This window comes from Gorilla gorilla, chromosome 18, assembly GCF_029281585.2.
Source record: "Gorilla gorilla gorilla isolate KB3781 chromosome 18, NHGRI_mGorGor1-v2.1_pri, whole genome shotgun sequence".
In the NCBI taxonomy this organism is placed as follows: Eukaryota; Metazoa; Chordata; class Mammalia; order Primates; family Hominidae; genus Gorilla; species Gorilla gorilla.
Genome location: NC_073242.2, coordinates 19,014,388 through 19,035,200, shown reverse-complemented (window position 1 = coordinate 19,035,200; position 20,813 = coordinate 19,014,388). Strand labels below are relative to the sequence as shown.

Genomic DNA, 20,813 nt, shown 5'->3' with positions numbered 1-20,813 from the left:
GTTTTCCAAAGTACTTTTATCTTACCATGTCTTGGTTCAGAAGAACACGAAGGCACACTACAACCTCTAATTATGCCCATTCTTGATAACTTATGGGGGAAAGATCTGCTTCAGCAATGGGGCACAGAAATTTCAATCCCTTCTCCCCAGTTCGGTCAAACTAGTCAAAAAATAATGTCAAACATGGGCTATGTTCCCAGAAAAGGCCTAGGAAGACAGGAGGCTGGCATTATTGAACCCATACAGGTTACTGTAAAAAATGACTGAAAAGGATTAGGTTACCATTTTTAGGGCTGGTCACTGTTGAGTCTCCCTTAAAATGGAAGACCCAAAATCCTGTTTGGGTTGAGCAGGGGCCACTTTCTCAGGAAAAATTGGGGGCCTTACAGGAATTAGTCAAAGAGCAATTAAACAAAGGAAACATTGAGCCCACATTTCCTCCATGGAATTCACCAGTGTTTGTAATAAAGAAAAAATCCAGCAGATGGTTCATGCTAACCGACTTATGAGTGGTCAATGCAGTCATCCAGGTGATGGGGGCCCTGCAGCCAGGGCTTCCATCACCCACCATGATTCCTAGAGACTGGCCATTAATAATTATAGATTTGAAGGATTGCTTTTTTAATATTCCTCTAGCAGAGTCTGATTTTGAGAAATTTGCTTTTACTATTCCTGCTATGAACAACAAGGAACCAGCAACCAGATATCATTGCAAAGTCTTGCCGCAGGGTATGTTGAATAGTCCTACTATTTGTCAAACTTTTGCGGGGAGGGATTTTCAACCTGTGAGAGATCAGTTTCCCGATTCATATGTCATTCATTATATGGATGACATATTGTGTGCAGCTGAAAATCGAGACCGACTTATCCAGTGTTATTCATATTTACAGGAGGTGCTAGCCAATGCTGGATCGCTCATAGCACCAGATAAAATTCAAACGGCCACTCCTTTCCAATATTTGGAAATGCAGGTTCAGGAAAGGGCAATTAAACCCCAAAAGGTTCAAATTCAAAAAGACTCTCTGAAAACTAAATGATTTTCAAAAATTATTAGGGGATATCCGTTGGATTTGACCTACTTTCAGAATCCCTACCTATGTTATGTCTAATCTGTTCTCTATTTTAAGAGGAGACCCTGCTCTCAATAGTAAATGATAACTGACTCCTGAGGCTGACAAAGAATTACAAATAATTGAAGAAAAAATACAACAGGCCCAGGTTAATAGAATAGAGTCAAGTTTACCATTACAGTTCATTGTGTTCCCTACTCTCCATTCTCCTACAGGGGTTATAGCTCAGAGTGAGGACTTAGTTGAATGGTCTTTTCTGCCTCACAATACTGTTAGAACACTCACAGTATACTTGGATCAGATGGCAATCTTGATTGAGCAAGCTTGCCTTAGAGTTGCTAAACTTTGTGGCTCAGATCCAGATAAGATTATAATTCCAATGAATAAAAATCAGATTTGGCAAGCCTTTGTTAATTTGGTCAATTGGCAAATAAATTTAGCTGGCTTCATTGGAATTCTTGGTAATCATTATCCAAAAAACAAAATTTTTCAGTTTTTAAAGCTAACAACATGGGTCCTTCCAAAAATTACCCATAGTGCTCCATTGGAAGGAGCAGTGACTGTGTTTACAGATGGCTCTAGTAATGGAAAAGCAGCTTACGTAGGACCTAAAAACAGAATTATTCAAACTGACTTTCAATCGGCACAGAAGGCTGAATTACAGGCAGTTATAGGTGTGTTTGAAAACTTTAAGCAACCTGTAAATATTGTCTTTGATTCAGCTTATGTTGTTCAAGCCACTCAATACATAGAAACTGCACTCATTAAATATCTGGTGGATGAACAACTCTATCAGCTGTTTTCTTCTTTACAAAAGGCAGTGCATGGTCACCGTTTTCCTTTCTATATTACACACATTTGAGCACACACTAATCTTCCTGGGCCCCTTGTAAGGGCTAATGATCAAGCTGATTTATTAATTTCCACTGTGCTTACTAATGTCCAAGATTTTCACTCCCTAACACGTTAATGCAGCAGGACTTAAACAAAAATAACAAATTACTTGGAGACAGGCAAAGGGCATTGTGCAACATTGCCCTCAGTGCCAGGTAGTACAATTGCCACGTGAAAGGACTGGTGTTAACCCACAGGGATTAACCCCCAATATGTTGTGGCAAAAGGACCTAACCCGTGTACCTTTGTTCGGGAAACTTTCATACGTCCATGTTACTATAGATACCTTTTCTCATTTTGTATGGGCAACTTGCCAAACAGGCGAGGCAGCTGCTCATATTAAGACATTTACTTCCCTGTTTCACTGCCATGGGGATCCCACAAAAGATTAAAACCAACAATGGCCCAGGCTACTGTAGTAAATCTTTACAGGCGTTCCTTTAACAGTGGAACATTGAGCACAGTACTGGAATACCCTATAATTCTCAAGGTCAAGCCATTATTTAATAGGCTAATCGAACCTTAAAATCTCAATTACAAAAACAAAAGACAGAGGGGGGAACCAGAGAATACGCTACTCCCCATATGCAGCTACAATTGGCTCTTATCACTTTACATTTTCTGAATTTGTCTAGAGATCAGGTCACAATGGCAGCAGAGCAGCATTTGACAAGGCAAAAAATAAATGCTTATGAAGGAAAACATGTGTGGTGGAAGGACATCAGAACCAAAACCTGGGAAAAGGGCAAAATCATTACATGGGGTCAAGGGTTTTCTTGTATCTCACCAGAAGAGAATCAGCTTCTTGTCTGGGTACCCACAAGACATCTTAAGCTGTGCCATGAGCCAGAATCCAAGGAAGAGGAAAAGACCTTGGAACATCCCTGCACCCCCAGTTCATCAGATGGCTCAGATGAACATCTCTGTTGAGCAGATGGAAACCAGTAAAACTCGCCAAGCAACTCCACTGACCTGGGGGCAGATGAAGAGACTAGCTCACATTGCAGAAGAGAACCTGAGGTCTCTGAACAAGCTGCTGACCACCAGTAATCTAATGGTAGCTATGATGGTGGTAATCTCCCTGCAGTGAGTCTCCCCATAGCTGAGGCAGATCAAAATTACACTTACTGGGCCTACATTCCATTCCCACCGCTGATTAGGCCTGTTACATGGTTAGACCCCATGTTAATGATAGTATCTGGATGCCTGGACCAATAGATAACCAAGGCCCTACTCATCCAGAGGAGGAAGGAATGTTAATGAATGTTTCCATTGGTTATCACTTTCCTTCCATCTGCCTGGGGCCGGCAGCAGGATGTTTAAATTATGATAAACAAAGTTGGATGGCTTGTGTCCCTGCAAATAATGGATCAAAAGCCTCTATTCATGCAATCAGTGGAAGAACATTTAAATCTTTGGACACTATTAAATACCTTGAGCACGGCTATGTTATGACACATCGCCAGATTAATAATTTTAAACCTAATAAGAAGCCCTGCCTTAGGAAGGCCACTAAATGGTCTGGAAAGCTAGAGGTGCTAACCTGGGAAGATTGTATTGCAAACAGCACTGCTGTACTGCAAAGTAATTCCTATGGAATCGTCATTGATTGGGCCCCTATGGGACGCTTTGCAGTAAATTGTACTGGACAGAGCGAAGATGGTAGAGAGACTCCTTTTGCAAACAACTACCCAGATAATGCACCAAAATTATATAGAAGAATTAAAACAAATTAACCTATTAAGTGGGAGGAGAAAGGTATGGCTCTTTCAAGCCCAAAAATGATTGATCCAATTATAAGTCCAGAACATCTAGAATTGTGGAAATTAATGATGACTCAAACCCCAATTCGGATTTGGAAAGGAGAATATAAAACAAAGACCCTTAGTAAAAAAAACTTTGATTTGTTGTAGCCATGACCTCTAATCAGACATTCCCATTGCAGAGTTTTGTTAAACCTCCTTTTATGTTGGCAGTGGGAAAAATTAATATCCTAACTGACTCTCAAACCATATCATGCCTCAACTGTCATCTTTTTACCTGCATTAATTCTACCTTTAATAAAGATAATAGCATTTTACTGGTTAGGGCCCAAGGAGTTTGAATAACTGTTTCCCTCAATAGACCTTGGGAGGCCTCTCCCTCCATACATATTATCACGGAAGTACTAAAAGGAATACTTAATAGATCAAAGAGATTCATATTTACTTTAATAGCTGTGATCATGGGCCTTATAGCTGTCACAGCTACTGCTGCTGCTGCTGGTGTTGCTTTGCACTCTTCTATTCAAACAGCGGGCTTTGTGGATAGTTGGCAGAAAAATTCTAAGCTTTGGAATTCCCAAAGCCAAATAGGTCAAAAATTGGCGAATCAAATTAATGATCTCTGTCAAACAGTAATTTGGACGGGAGATTGGATTATGAGCTTGGAGCATAGAATTCAAAAACAATGTGACTGGAATACTTCCGATTTTTGTTTTGCTCCTAGCTCTTATAATGCCATTGAACACCAGTGAAAGACGATTAGACGTCACCTACAAGGAAAAGAAGATAATTTAACATTAGATATTGCTAAACTGAAAAAACAAGTTTTTGAGGCATCTCAGGCTCATCTCACCCTACTGCCTGGAGCTGATATTCTTGCTGGAGCCTCTGATGGCCTTTCTAATACTAATCCTTTAAAGTGGATTGAAACCATAGGTGGATCAACAATTGCAAATTTTATTTTGGTTTGTGTCTGTTTATGTTGCTTGTTTTTAGTCTACAGATGCAGATGGTGCCTTGGGAGAGAAACCAGACACCATGAACGAGCCATGATAGCAATGGCAGTTATTAATCAAAAAAAATTAATAGAGGCAAAAAAGGGGAACATGTGGGAAAGTGTTTCTGGGGTGCCAGTTGAGTTGGTCTCCCCTGTGTGAGACACCCATGGGAAGCCATGGGCGGTCTCTGGGGAGAAAAGTCTCCTTATTGCTTTCATGTCTTTATGCCCTGAGAGCATAACCACTCAGCAGCATTCCACAGGTTGCTCAGGGGGACAACACTCCCTTGAAGCAGTGGAGTATAATCAAACATCTTGGCTCCTCCTTAAACTCGCTCCCAGCCATTTCGGTCCTGATAAGCTAAAGATCTTAAGTAGTTTAGACACACGCCTTTGCTCAAGGAAATTCACAGAAACCGCCACTGCTACACATCTTATCGAATGACTCACGAGTTCTCCTTCACTGATTAATCCTTTTCCTCATCCCTTCCTCCCCCTCCCATCTGCCCTAAGAACAAAGAGCTTGTAAGCCAATAAATTGGGTGAAGCCCAAGAGCTCTGGGCCCTGAGCAAGCCTCTGATGCTCTGGTCCCCTGAACCCACCTTTTAAATGCTTATTCTGTCTCTTACTAACTCCTTTGTGTCTGTCGGACTTGGGGTACCCACTGGGTGGTGTGGGGCTGGTTTCCCTAACATTCCCCACCCAAATAAAGCAGCTCCAACCTTCCAGATGGTTGCTCAGCTCAGAAGTCTTAGAGAAATTCTGATGCCTCTCCTCACATTTGCTCTGTCAGCAAATCCTGGTGTCACAAGAGGGCTCAGGAGGGTTTCTGGATGCCAATGAGACCCCAGCCACAGCCGGTCCCCAGATTCTTGACATCGTCACAAGAAAGAATTCACAGGTGAGTCAGAATGAAGTGAAAAGCAAGAAGCTTTTATTGGAAAGAAAAAGTCCGCACTTAAGAGAGAAGTGGGTGCATGCTCGTGAGAACGAGTCACGCAAACAGAGTTTGGGTTTCTAATTTTATTAGGTGTTTCTTTAGTTAGGGTGTGGAATAATCATTAGGTATTCTGGAAAAGGAGGGGACTTCAGGGACCCCTAAAATTGCCCATGCTAGAGTGTTGTGGCACAATCCTAGCTCACTGCAACCTTGACCTCCTGGCCTTAAGTGATCCTCCTGCCTCAGCCTCCTGAGCAGCTGGGACTACAGACGTGCACCACTATGCCTGGCTAACTTCTAAAAATTTTTAGTAGAGACAGGGTCTCATTATGTTGCCTAGGCTGGTCTTGAACTCCTGGCCTCAAGTGATCCTCCCACCTCGGTGGGAGCCTGCAATTACAGGCATGAGCCACCACACCCGGCTTCTGCTTTATTATTTTCCAAAGCACTCATCCCTGCCTGACACATTATAGATGCATGTGTGTCTTGTCTCTAGAATGTGGGCTCCCAGAGGGCAGGGACTTTGCTCTGTTCTGTTCTCTGTTGTTGAATCCCCAGTGCCTAGGATGGTGCCTGGCACATAGTAGGTATTCAATATCTATTGAATGAATATGGTCCCTGGGGCTAAAAGTAAGAAAGGAGAAAAAAATAAAGCAACCCCCAAATTTGATGAGAACCCTATAGTCCCTGACTGATTGTTTCCTGGCCATCATCATCATCAGCTTCAACTTTGTCAACACACCCTTAATATGGGTGTACTTTGTTTTACAGTTTGCCAAGCACTTTCACACCCATTACTGGATATGACACACAACCTGGTGAGAGTGCTCTCAGTGGAGTTAAGATTCATACTTTTCCCAGACATGGTGGATTGCCCCTGTAATCCCAACAACTTGGGAGGCTGAAGTGAGAGGATTGTTTAAGGCCAGAAGTTTGAGACCAGCCTGGGCAACATACTGAGACCTCATCTCTAAAACAAATAAATTAGCCAGGCATGGTGGCACATGCCTGTAGCCCCAGCAACTCAGATCACTTGAGGCCAGGAGTTAGAGGCTGCAGGGAGCTATGGTCACATGACTGCACTCCAGCCTATGCAATAGAGTGAGACCCTGCCTCTAAAACAAAACAAAAAAATTCACACTCTCCCCAGACTTCAGTTTTTTATCAAGAAATGGATAAAACCAGGGGACTTTCCCACAGTTTACTCAGTGGTAAGGAACAGTGATTCAACCATGTGTTTTAATTCCAAGTCCAGTTGTCTTTATCTCGAGCAGAAAGTCTACATATGCAGCAGTTAAGACCTGCAAGCTGTGGAGTTTGGACAGAAAAGACTTTGAAACTTGCCTCCAGCATTTCCTGGCTGTGTGATGTTGGGAAAGTTGTCAGCCCTCTCTGTTGTGTCTATTTTTTTCACTCATCAAATGGGGCTAATAATAGTACCAGCTGTGTTTGGTGGCTCACACCTGTAATCCCAGCACTTTGGGAGTCTGAGGCCAGTGGATCACTTGAGTACAGGAGTTCAAGACCAGCCTGGGCAACATCATGTTGAGAGGTGGAGCCAGCTGGACTTGTGGGTCGAGTGGGGACTTGGAGAACTTTTCTGTCTAGCTAGAGGATTGTAAATGCACCAACCAGCACTCTGTAAAAATGCACCAATCAGCGCTCTGTGTCTAGCTAAAGGATTGTAAATGCACCAATAAGCACTCTATAAAAATGCACCAATCAGCACTCTGTGTCTAGCTAAAGGATTGTAAATGCACCAATCAGCACTCTGTGTCTAGTTAAAGGATTGTAAATGCACCGATCAGCACTCTGTAAAAATGCACCAATCAGCACTCTGTGTCTAACTAAAGGATTGTAAATGCACCAATCAGCACTCTGTGTCTAGTTAAAGGATTGTAAATGCACCAATCAGCACTCTGTAAAAACGTAACAATCAGTGCTCTGTGTCTAGCTAAAGGATTGTAAACGCACCAATCAGCACTCTGTAAAAACACACCGATCAGCACTCTGTGTCTAGCTAAAGGATTGTAAATGCATCAATCAGCACTCTGTAAAATGAACCAATCAGCACTCTGTAAAATGGACCAATCAGCAGTACGTGGGTGCAGACAAATAAGGGAATAAAAGCTGGCTACCCCAGCCAGCAGCTGCAACCTGCTCGGGTCCCCTTCCACACTGTGGAAGCTTTGTTCTTTCACTCTTCACAGTAAATCTTGCTGCTGCTCACTCTATGGGTCCGCACTATCTTTACAAGCTGTAACACTCACTGCAAGGGTCTGCAACTTCATTCCTGAAGTCAATGAGACCACGAACCCACCGGGAGGAACAAACAACTCTGGACACGCCACCTTTAAGGGCTATAACACTCACTGCGAAGGTCTGCGGCTTCACTACTGAAGTTAGCAAGACCACGAACCCACCGGAAGGAAGAAACTCTGGACACATCTGAACATCTGAAGGAACAAACTCGGACACACGATCTTTGAGAGATGTAACACTCACTGCGAGGGTCTGCAGCTTCATTCTTGAAGTCAGACAGACCAAGAACCCACTGGAAGGAATAAATTCCGGACACAGTGTGACCCCATTCCTACAAAAAATATAAAATTTAGCTGGGTGTGGTGGCATGCACCTGTGGTCCCAGCTACTCGGGAGGCTGAGATGAAAGGATTACTTGAGCCCTGGAGGTCGAGGCTGCAGTGAGCTGAGATTGCACCACTGCACTCCAGCCAGGGTGACAGAATGAGACCATGTCTCAAAATAATAATAATGACAGTACCTATCTCATAGGGTGGTTCTGAGCATTGAATGAGGTAAGACCTGGAACATAACAATAACTGATTTTTAAAAATAATTTAAAAAATGTAAGTGTTACCAAAATACCAGGGGTTCAGTCTTGGTCCTGCTGCTCACCACACAGAAAGCCAATGACTGGGACAATGACTACTGCCAAGGAAGAAGGCTTTAATCAGGTGCTGCAGCCAAGGAGATGGGAGCTCAGGCTCAAATCCATCTCCCTGACTGACTAAATCTAGGGGTTTACATAGCAGGGAAGAAATGTAACAATGTATAAGAAAACAGGAAGGGGCAAGGAAGCAATCATGATAAATGAGGGGTCCCATATCTTATTGTTCTGATGTGGTGATCTGATGAGTTTCAGTTCTTTCATAGTTTTTTTTTTAATTTATTTTTTATTTTTTGAGAGGCCTGAAGATGTTTTCTGAGGAAGGAACTCAGACAAAACAAATGTAAGTTTCAAGCTTTAAGACCAGAAGCGGCCAGACATGGTGGCTCATGCCTGTAATCCCAGCACTTTGGGAGGCTGAGGTGGGCGGGTCACTTGAAGTCAGGAGTTTGAGACCAGCCTGGCCAACATGGTGAAACCCCGTCTCTACCTAAAATACAAAAATTAGCTGGGCGTGGTGGCGCATACCTATAATCCCAGCTACTTGGGAGGCTGAGACAGGAGAATGGCTTGAACCCGGGAGGTAGAGGTTGCAGTGAGCTGAGATTGTGCCCCCACACTCCAGCCTGGGCAACAGAATGAGACTCCATCAAAAACAAAAACAAAATGAAATAAAAACAACAACAATGAAACAACCAGAAGAGTCAATTTCCATGTTTAAAGAAAAAAAAGAAGTCTGTCTGTGGATCTATTGGGTCGGTTTCATAAGCATGTTACACTGTGTTCATGCAAGCATTTTTTGAGTGGCCCTTGATTCTGTCCAAATTTCTTCAGCTAACCTGATAGAGAAAACACTGGAAGTACGACATCATCTACTTTAAAGTTGGTAAAAACTAAAGCTCCTGATCACAAAAGGGATTTCACTCAGTGCCTTTGGGAAGAGAAGGACGGAAAATTGCATAGCAACTAGAAGACAGGCTCCCCAGAGGGAGAACAGAGCTGTGGCCAATCCCTGGAGCACTCATAACTGAGATCATTTTATTGTGCCCTCGCCTGAGAGGATGGTGTTTGCACACAGCAGAGACATACAAAGGTGGTCCCTTAGCCTCCACGGGCAGGGACTGTGCTCTGCTTCCCGGCTGCAATCCCTTTGTACCTGCGCCCCCTTGTGGGAAGTCCCACAGTCTTTCCAGAAGTGGGGTGCAGAAAAGGGTGTTAACCTAGACCAAAGAAACGGTGCTAACCAAAACTAAGAAAAGGGAGCCAACCTAGGGCAAAGTAAAGGTACTAACCTGGACCATGGAAGGGAGCTAACCTGGACTAAGCACCTCAGGCTAGGAGTCAACTTCGCACCTGACATCATGCATGACTTCACTTAACATATCCATGAGGTGGCTTTGCAAATATGGAAACTGAGAGATACAGACAGACAAACAAAGAAAAACTTGCCTAAACTCATCTCATTAGGAAGCATCAGAACCAACATTCAAATCCAGATCGGTCTGCACTTCAGAGCTCACACCCTTTCTCCAATATTGCATTGTAGGTGTGAAATGAAGTCAACCAGCCTATTTGTAGATCCAGCTGTATCACAATTCCATTATTCCATCCTATGTAATATCCCAAAATATGAAAACATCCCCCTACCCTCTAGAAAAAAAATATTTCACAATGGTCATGCCGGCAGGAGTGAGGTGGGGCTTGGGGCTATTATCTAAATGCCTTGTTATAACATGCATAATTTTCAAGATAAACTGTTCAACCAATTCTTAAATCACTGACCCATATAAACACAATAATCCCATGTATTTAATGCCAGTACAGCATGTCTTTTAAGACAAAGTGGTCAGAAGAATATAAACTTAAAAGTGGTTACCTCTGGGAAGAGAAGCATGAGAGAGGTATGAAGAGGGATGCTACTTTTTATTCTGCTTGTTTCTGTGTTATTGAAAACAAGCATATGTTATACATATGTCTTTTTTCTTTTCTTTGAGACGGAGTTTTGCTCTGTTGCTCAGGCTGGAGTACAGTGGCACGATCTCAGCTCACTGTAACCTCCACCTCCTGTGTTCAAGCGATTCTCCTGCCTCAGCCTCCCGAATAGCTGAGATTGCAGGCACGTGCCACCATGCCTGGGTAATTTTTGTATTTTTAGTAGAGATGGGGTTTTGCCCTGTTGCCCAGTTGGGTCTCAAACTCCTGACCTCAAGTGATCCCAAAGTGTTGGGATTACAAGCATGAGCCACAGTGCCTGGCCATGTTATACATATTTCTGTCAAGTTTTTCAACAAGCATTATTTTCATAAGTTCAAAACCATTTAAAATTGTTTTAAAAGACAACATTCAACTCAAAAATCCGTAGGTGATTTTGAGATTGAAGATGGGCAAAAAAAGAAAAAAAAAAAGAAAATTGCTGATTTTAATCTGTAACCAGATAAAAACAAACAAACAAATGAAGACAGAAAGATTATTACCTTAAAAATGACAGTATCTGTAGTGAAACTGCTATACTACGGGCCAATAATAACAAAAACTAACATTTATAAACATTTACTATATATAAGCTTTGGTCTAGGATTCTTTCCATATACTAACGCATTTAATCCCCATGGCAACACTTTGAGTTAGATAATTGTGGTAGACAGCCTTCAAAATGGCTCTCAATGATCCTCCCCTCCTGGTATTCACCTTCTTGTGTATGCCCTGTGAATAGGGCCAATATGTGCAACCAATAAGATATTGTAGAAATAATGGTATGTCAGCCTGAGCAATATAGTAAGACCCCACCTCTACAAAACATTAAAAATTAACTGGCATGGTGGCAATGTCACACATCTGTAGTCCCAGCTACTCAGGAGGCTAAGGCAGGAGGATCTCTTGAGCCCTCAGGAGGTTGAGGCTACAGTGAGCTGTGATTGTACCACTGCACTCCAGCCTGGGCTACAGAGTGAGACCTTGTCTCAAAAAAAAGGAAAACAGAGAAATGATGGCATGTGACTTCCAAGACTAGGTTATAAAAGACACTGCTGCTGCTTCCTTCCTCTTTCTCTCTCTTGAGTTACCCATTCTGGGAGAAGCCAGCTGTCATTTTGTAAGGACCCACAGTTAGCCCTGTGGAGATGCCTGTGTGTAGGGGAACAGAGGAACAGCCATGTGTCTGGGCCACCTTGGAAGCAGGTCCTCCAGCCCCAGTCAAGCCTTCAGATGACTGCAGCTCCTGCAACATCTTAACTGCAAACTCATGAGAGACCCTGAGTTTCTGAGCCAGAAACTCCAAGCTAAGCTGCTCCTGAATTCCTGACCTATAGAAGCTGTGAGAGACAATAAATTCTTATTTGTTGTTTTAGATTGCTATATTTTGGGTAGATTTGTTATGCAGCAGTAAATATTACTCAGTTGGGCATGGTGGCTTATGCCTATAATCCCAGCACTTTGGGAGGCCAAGGCAGGAGGATTGCTTGAGCCCAGGAATTTGAGAACAACCTGGGCAACATAGCGAGACCCTATCCTTATTTATTTTTTAAAACATTACAGCACTTATTATCACATCCATTTTACAGATGAGGAAACTTAGGCATAAAGATGTCAAATAATTTGCCAATTACCAAGTAGTCAGAGCTGGGGCCAGGATCACAGCCTGAGTAAATCACTCCCAGAGGTGGTGCAATGAACCTCAGCACCAGCAGAAATGTGATAGAGGGCAGAGTGCAAGAAACCAGGTCTCCTATTCTCTCTGCCTCTCATCAGTTCCTTTGATCCCCCGACCTGCACCCCCACGCCACCAAAGCCTCCTTGGTGAGTTTCTAGCTTAGTTTCCAGGGAGCACATCATGTAAGTTTGTGACCAGCATGTGACTTGGTAATTAGTATCCATGACACTTGGCCTTTGAGCACAAGAAACAAGCCCAGTGTATTCGTCTGTTCTCACACTGCTATAAAGACATACCTGAGACTGGCTAATTTATAAAGGTTTAATTGGCTCACAGTTCCACAGTCTGTACAGGATGCATGGCTGGGAAGGCCTCAGGAAACTTACAATCATGGCAGAAGGCAAAGGGGAAGCAGGCACATCTGCATGGCAGGAGAAGGAGGAGGAGAGAGGCTTAGGGGAAGTGCTACACACTTTTAAACAAGAAGATCTCAGGAGAACTCTGTCACAAGACACCACTAGAAGGATGATGATAAACCATTAGAAACCACCCCCATGATCCAATCATCTCCCACCAGGCCCCACTTCCAACACTGGGGATTACAATTCAATATGAGATTTGGATGGGAACACAGAGCCATCACCCAGGAACCACAAAGTGAAGCTACCTGGCATGGGCATTGATGCTGTGGTCTGAAGCATGCCATCTTATTCTTCAGTGATGAAGAAGGAACCCTGCTGTTTGTATAAGAAGGAAAATAATTTTTAAAGGTTACATTCTGTCCAATCAGCAAAGGATGCATTTAAATGTTCAAATCCTACTTCTGACTACATTGGGCTTGGCAGTAATACTCCAGCAATATTTGAAGATGCTGGACTTTTCCATGCTGTTTTGTTTCATTTTATTTTATTTTTATTATTGTTAGAGACAGGGTCTCACTCTGTCACCCAGGCTGGAGTGCAGTAGTGTGATCACAGCTCACTGCAACCTCCACCTCCTGGGTTCAAGAGATTCTCCTGCCTCAGCCTCCTGAGTAGCTCGGGTTACAGTTGTGCGCCATCACACCCAGATAATTTTCACATGTTTAGTAGAGACAGGGTTTTGCCATGTTGGCCAGGCTAGTCTCAAACTCCTGGCCTCAAACGATCCTCTTGCCTCAGCCTCCCAAAATGTTGATTACAGGCATGAGCCACCATACCCGGCCTATACTGTAATGTTTTAAATGAGTATTTTTATTCCTTCCTCCATCTTTTATTTTGAAAATGTTCAAACCAACAAAAACTTGCAAGAACAGTACAATAGACAAACACATTCCTTTTATGTAAGTTCACTAATTGTTCACGTTTTACCAGACTTGCTTTTTCCTACTTCTCTCTGAGCCATATGAGAGTTAATTACAGACTTTTTGAAACTGCATTCCTGTATTCGTTTCTTGTGACTGCTGCAACAAATTATCATACATTTGTTGGCTAATTCACAAAGCTCCACCATAAATCACATTGCAAAATTATCTGATGTCACCCAAGGCTCCAGGTAAATAAAGATGTCCTGTCATGCAGGCCATCTCAGGGGCTTAGAGATCACCCCCCAGGAGCTGGAGGCAAAGGGATAGACCTCTCTGTGAGTAAAGTAATTCTTCACTACATAGTAACGTTCACACTTTTTTTTTTAGATTAGGGTCTGAAATCTTCGGGAGACATCTTTTAGCCTACCTCAATCCCAGCTACTTTTCTAGGTACCTCCTGAGAACAAAGACATCCTCCTAAATGGTCGTCTTTTATTCCTTCAAACAGGAGATTTAAGAGACTGTTGTTTCCTGAAGAACTATCCAATTTCTATTCCTGTAAAATTGTTCCTCTTCTGGGAGTGGGAAGTCTCCTTCAGGAACCTGGTTCATTCTTCTGCTCCTGGAAGAAAAAACTGAGGTCTCCCTGGCTCAGGTGCAGATCCAAGTCAGGGCCAGGTGCCAGGTGCCAGGTGCAGCCAGCAGGAAGTGCTGGGTCTTCTCTCTAAGGTCACTGCACAGTCACCACTCGCCTCCATCACATTCCATCTTCCATACGTGGAACAACTGGGTTCCACCCATCCCTTTCCAGATCTGCAGGCTGGGACAGGGGGCGGGGAGGTGGCCTCCAGTAAGGAAGGGAAGAGGGAGGAATTGTCTCACAATAGAAATAGCCATCATTTCCTGACACTTCCTCTGTGCCACAGACTTAAAGATCATTTTTTAAAATTTGAACATGTATTAGTAATATGTCTATGGAGTAAAAAAAAAGGGGTAATCAGTAAAATTTTCCCTGCCCTTGTCCTGAGATGTATGATGCATTTACAAACATATACACATATATTCTTGGTTTTTTAACCCAAAAGGTGGCTTACCTGGCATCTTGTTTTGTTTTGTTTGAGACAGTGTCTCACTCTGTCACCCATGCTGGAGTGCAGTGTCATGAGCATGACTCACTGTAACCTTGAACTCCTGGGCTTAGCAATCCTCCTTCCTTAGACTCCTGAGTAGCCAGGACTGCAAGCATGTGCCACCATCCCTGGCTAATTTTTACTTTTTTATTGTTTGTAGAGATGGGTGTCTTGCTATGTTGCCCAGGCTGGTCTTAAACTCCTGGACTCAGACGAACCTCCTGCCTCAGCCTCCAAAAATTCTGGGGTTATAGGCATGAGCCACTATGTCTAGCTTCCACCTTGCTTTTTCACTTCATAATATACCTTCTATAGGCTGGGCTCACACCTGTAATCCCAGCACTTTGGGAGGCCGAGGCGGGCGGATCACGAGGTCAGGAGATCGAGACCATGCTGGCTAACATGGTGAAACCCCGTCTCTACTAAAAATACAAAAAATTAACTGGTGTGGTGGTGGGCGCCTATAGTCCCAGCTACTCGGGAGGCTGAGGCAGGAGAATGGCGTGAACTCCGTAGGTGGAGCTTGCAGAGAGCCGAGATTGCGCCACTGCACTCCAGCCTGTGCGACAGAGACTCCATCTCAAAATATTAATAATAATAATAATAAACCTTCTATAAATATAATTTTCTATATATCTACATATAGAGGTAAAATTGCTGCACAGATGTGTCAAAATTTATTTAATCCATCTCCTATCGATGGAAATATAGGCTGCCTCTAGGCAATTGTTCTTGCCACAGCCCTGAGACCTAAGCTCTAGTCTTATATCCTCAGTTTATGGATGAGAAAACAGGCTCAGAAAGGTTGTGGCATGTGGTCCAGCTCACACAGGAAATAATCGGAAACCAGGTTCCCATCCAGTGACCTTACCCTTAACCATCATGAAAATAGCTTTTATTTTGAGCCAGGAAATTACTTACCCACACACATAATTTTCTGTTTTAGAACAGTTTTAGATCCACAGAAAACCTTTGAGGATAAGATAGAGACTGCAGCCGGCAGTCCACCGCGGTAGGGCCATGGGGAGCGCTCATAGGGAAGGTGTTCCTGGCATCCGATGGTGCACGGAGGGAGCCGGGTGCTATAAGCTGTGCCTGGTCACTGCCGCCTCCCACCCTCAGCGCCGGGTGCTCCCAGCTCTGGGGGATAGCAGGTGGTAAGGGTATCTTCCTTATTCCTGCTCCCTCCTCCAAAGTGTCCTCATCCAACCCAGACGGAGCCAGCCGACATCTCAGCTAGCCTCTCAGCCAGACTCTCAGCCAGCCAGCCTCTCACCCAGCCAGGAAGACTGCCCGCTAACCTCTCGACCAGCCCCTCAGCCAGCCTGCCAGCCTCTCAGCGGGCCAGCCAGCCTGCTGGCAAGCCTCCAAGACAGCCACTCGGCCAGCCTCCCAGCCTACCCCTCACCCAGCCTCCCAGTCAGCCCCGACCAGCCATTTAAGACTGAGCCCAATCTCTCTCCCACTGCAAAATTTCATTACTATGTTCCCTATACCTATCATGATGGTCCTGAATAGTCTGCCTTACCGTATTTTAACATGTGTCATTGAATAATTTTTTCTTCTACAGAGGTAGATGCTACTATTAGAATCACTTTATAGAGGAGGATACAGAAGTACAGAGTACTGTCTCAGATTCCCTGTCTCAGGTGCCCGGGCTCATGTACAGTCTCAGGTGCACTGCCTCTCTCTTTAGCCAGCTGGTTCCCCAGCCAACGGTGCACCCTAAATCCCCAGGGAATGACAAAGTTGAGAGATTGGGTGACGCTCAAATGCCATGGATGTTTTTAGTTATGAAGAGCTCAAGTCATCTCTAAACCTCCCAAAAGCCAGGGGTAGTCATTTCACAGAGCAGCCAGTATAGACCTTGAGCTCCCTCAGGCATGAACCTGGCTGTTGACTCTGGGTCTATTATAGAAATTCCAGATGAGAACTCCACTTTCAAGGGCAAGCACCAAGCCCTCACTGCCACTGGTAAACCCTCTGTTCTTATCAGCAAACTGTGAGATTATGCAATTTTTGTGTTTGTTCTCCTTGTGGTAGATGATTTCAAATTACATGAGAATAATTTATGACCAATTTGGGTTGCATTATTCAATCAGGATTGCAGGGGTGGCAGAATCACCAGGTCAGCTCAGGCTTTGGGTATTTCTTTTTTCCTTTTCTTTCTTTTCTTTTTTTTTTTTTAAGACGTGGTCTTGCTGAGTCTCCCAGGCTGGAGTGCAGTGGCATGCTCATGGCCCACTGCAGCCTCCACCTCCTGGGCTCAAGCAATCCTGCTACCTCAGCCTCCCTAGTACCTGGTACTGCAGGTGTGCACCACCATGACTGGCTAATGTTTGTTTTTAGTAGAGACAGGGTTTCACCATGTTCCCAGGCTGGTTTTGAACTCCTGGGCTCAAGCGATACACCTGCCTCGGCCTCCCAAAGTGCAGGTGTGAGCCACCATGCCAGGTGGGTATTTTCATTAAAAAAGGCAAAAGCCCTTGCTGATGGGAGCTGCATCAACTAAAACCTGAATTCACCATAATTGGTGATTTTTGCCCCCTGAATCCTAGTCATAGTCCAAGTGAAATAGCAAGACACAAACAGGGGCATTGGCCAACAGCCTAGTGCTGAAGGAGATGGATCAGATGTGGACACGTGGAGTCAGGCTTCCAGAAGTCATCAGGTGGATGTGTGGAGTCAGGCTTCCAAGCTCACACGCATGGCTGTTGGCTGGGGGCCTCAGTTTCTCACCACACTGATATTCCCACAGGGTTGCTTCAGCATCCTCACAGCAGGATGGCTGACTTCCCCAAGAGAGAAGCTCAAGAGAGAGCAAGGAGAAAGACACAACATCTTTAATGATCTATGCTTGGAAGCTATATGTTGCCACTTTTGCAATATCCTACAGATCGCTCAGCTCCATCCAACATGGAAAGGGATCAGACATGGGCATCATTGCCAGATGATAATCCCTGATGGTCATCTTGGATGCTGGCCACCACAGTTACATTTGAGGTGAGTGTGGCAGGGGCAGAGCACATCTAGGGCAGATGTGGCAGGAATGAAGGATGGAAAAGGAGCTAAGGTTGTGAGTGTCTATTTAAGCCAAAGATGAGAGTTCTAGCTGGGAATAAACAGACATTACTAATATAAGAGTGTGACATTATCATGTTGGCATTTTATTTTTATTTTATTTTATTTTATTTTATTTTATTTTATTTTATTTTTGAGACAGGGTCTTGCTCTGTCATCCAGGCTGGAGTGCAGTGGCACAATCATAACTCACCGTAGCCTCAAACTCCTGGGCTCAAGTGATCCTCCATCTCAGCCTCCTGAGTAGCTGGGACACAGGTCTGCACAACCATGCCCAGCAAAAAAAAAATTTTAATTAGAGTCTTGCTCTGTTGCCCAGGCTGGAATGCAGCGGTGCAATCATCACTCACTGCAGTTTTGACCTCCCCAGGCTCATGTGATCCTCCCACCTCAGCCTCCCAAGCAGCTGAGACTACAGGTGTGTACCACCATGACCAGCTAAGCTAATTTTTGTATATATATATATATATATATATATATATATATATATATATATATATATACATATTTTGGTAGAGATGTGGTTTCACCATGCTGCCCAGGCTGGTCTGGAACTCCTGGCCCTAATGCCTGCCTTGGCCTCCCAAAATGCTGGGATTACAAGCATGAGTCGCTGTGCCCAGCCTCATGTGCTCATTCTGAGGGAGATATTACAGGATTTGGTGATTGAATGAAGAAGGAGGAGGAGGGAAAGGAAAATATTTCTGATGACAGTGAGGATTTTAACATGTTATGGTTTCAGAAGACACCATCACCCAGGGAGGCTTGAATATATCACCTGACTCAGTTACTGATATGCATCTCTCCTTCCTTAGCAAATGTGAAAGCCTCAATTTTTTTTCTTGTCACCCTGCTCATTCAGGCTGCTCTCCACCCCCAAATGTACTGCCAGCTGCTGTTTATTTAGGAAACGAAAGCTAATTTTAGTGTTAGCTTTAGCAAACCCCAATCTCGAAGCAAATCAGCTGCAAGTACAAGGGGCTTCAGAGTCAAACAGAAATACCTTTGGACTTACCTGCTGGACAAAGTTATCTCAATACTCCCCAGCACCGCTCTACTATGGAGCTAAAAATAATGATTTTCCCTGTTGAATTTTGAAAATATCATGTTCACTGTATTTGCTTTATCCTCCACCTGGGATGCTCTTCCTTCAGTTCTCTGCTCAAATGTCATCGTATCAGTGACAGATGCTGAACTCCTTATGTAAACTAGCACCCCACTCCACCTTCTTGGGTGGAAAATCAACCACTTTGATTTTCTTCATAGCACCAATTGCCATCTGACAAATGACATATTTACTTGGCAAGCAGTTTATTGTATCTCCTCATCCCTTTCATAGATTACAAGCCCCATGAGGGCAATGACTTGTGTATTTTGGTCACTGCTGTATCCCCAGAGGCCCCTGAAACAGTGGAATACCTCAATTTCTATTTGCATAATGTCATCCAGGGCTGGCCAAGGTAGAAGGCCTGGGAAATGAAACCTTTAAACAAACTGCTGGTGGCAATGTTGTTTGAAATCAACTTTCTGAAAAGTAATTTGACTTGATACTCTCTTTAAAAAACAATTAAGGTCAGGTGCAGTGGCTCATGCCGGTAATCCTAGCACTTTGGGAGGCCAAGGCGGGAGGATTACTTGAGCCCAGGAGTTCAAGACCAGCCTGGGCAACATAGTGGTACCCTGTCTCTACAATTTTTTTTTTAAATTAGCCCAATGTGGTGGCATTCGCCTGTGATCCCAGCTACTTAGGAAGCTGAGGCAGGTGGATCATTTGAACCTGGCAGGTCAAGGCTGCAGTGAGCCATGTTTGCACTATTGCACTCCAGCCTGGATGATAGAGAAAGACCCTGTCTCGATTTTAAAAATTTAATATTTTTAAACTTTTATTATCTTAAAACAATTATACATATATATATATTTTTTGTGTGTGGAGACAGGGTCTCACTATGTTGCTCAGGCTGGCCTCAAACTCCTGGCCTCAAGTGATCCTCCCTCCTTGGCCTCCCAAAGTGCTGGGATTATAGGCATGAGCCACTGCACCTGGTCTTACTTTTAAATTTTTAATTAATTTATTTATTTTTAAGAGGTAGGGTTCTTGCTATGTTGCCCAGCCTGGATTTAGACTCCTGGGCTCAAGTGATCTTTCTGCCTCGGCTTCCAGAGTAGCTGGGACTATGGTGTGCAGCACTGCACCTGGCTGGTTCTATTTTTTTTTTTTTTTTTTTTTTTTTGAGACAGAGTCTGGCTCTGTTGCCCAGGCTGGAGAGCAGTGGCACAATCTAGGCTCACTGCAACCTCCATATCCCAGGCTCAAGCCATACTATCACCTTGGCCTTCCAAGTAGCTGGGACTACAGGTGCATGCCAGCTAATTTTTGTAATTTTTTTTTTTTGTAGAGATGGGGTTTAGCCATGTTGCCCAGGATCCTGGGCTCAAGCGATCTGCCCACCTGGGCCTCCCAAAGTGCTGGGATTGCAGGTATGAGCCACCACTCGCGGCCTTGATTCTCTTTCTATATGTTTATCCTAAGGATGGAATCAGCATTGTAGATACATATTTAGAACAGAGGTTGGCAAACCTTTTCTGTAAATAGTCAGATTGTAAATATTTGAGGCTTTGTGGGACATAAGGTTTCTGTTGCAACTACTCCACTTTGCCTTGAAAGCAACCATAGACGCTATGGGAATAAATGCACGTGGCTCTGTTCCAACAAAACAGGCAGCAAAGTGAATCTGGCCCACAAGCTGCAGTTTGCTGACTGAGATTTAGAACAAAATGCCGATTATAATGGCAAAGATTGTGAATGTCCTAATTATTCAGCAACTGGGAGTTACTTAAATTATACAGCATCCACAAGATAAAAAAGAAGTTACAGCCATTAAAAATGGTATTTTCAAAGAAATTGTAATGAACTGGTGATGGGCTCAGAGCATAATTATGTCAATGAGAGTCAGTTTAGCCATTAATTAAGACTCTGAACTCTGGAGTCAGGGAAATTGAAACTTCAAACTTGAGCACTTTCTAGCTGTTTGACCTTAAGCAAATTCTTTAACTTCTGGGAAACCTTTCCTTATTTAAAAAATGGAAACAGAAAT

The 20,813-nt window shown here is 43.7% G+C and overlaps 1 long non-coding RNA gene across 1 annotated transcript in view; it reads left to right on the top strand.

Annotated features, from left to right (window-relative positions):
* Positions 1–5,270: 5,270 nt before the first annotated feature.
* Positions 5,271–20,813, top strand: part of LOC134757491 (uncharacterized) — a 39,368-nt gene continuing 23,825 nt past the window's right edge. The window contains exon 1 of the long non-coding RNA XR_010131508.1: positions 5,271–5,626. This is a non-coding gene — a long non-coding RNA (uncharacterized lncRNA). The remainder of the gene's footprint in view (positions 5,627–20,813) is intronic.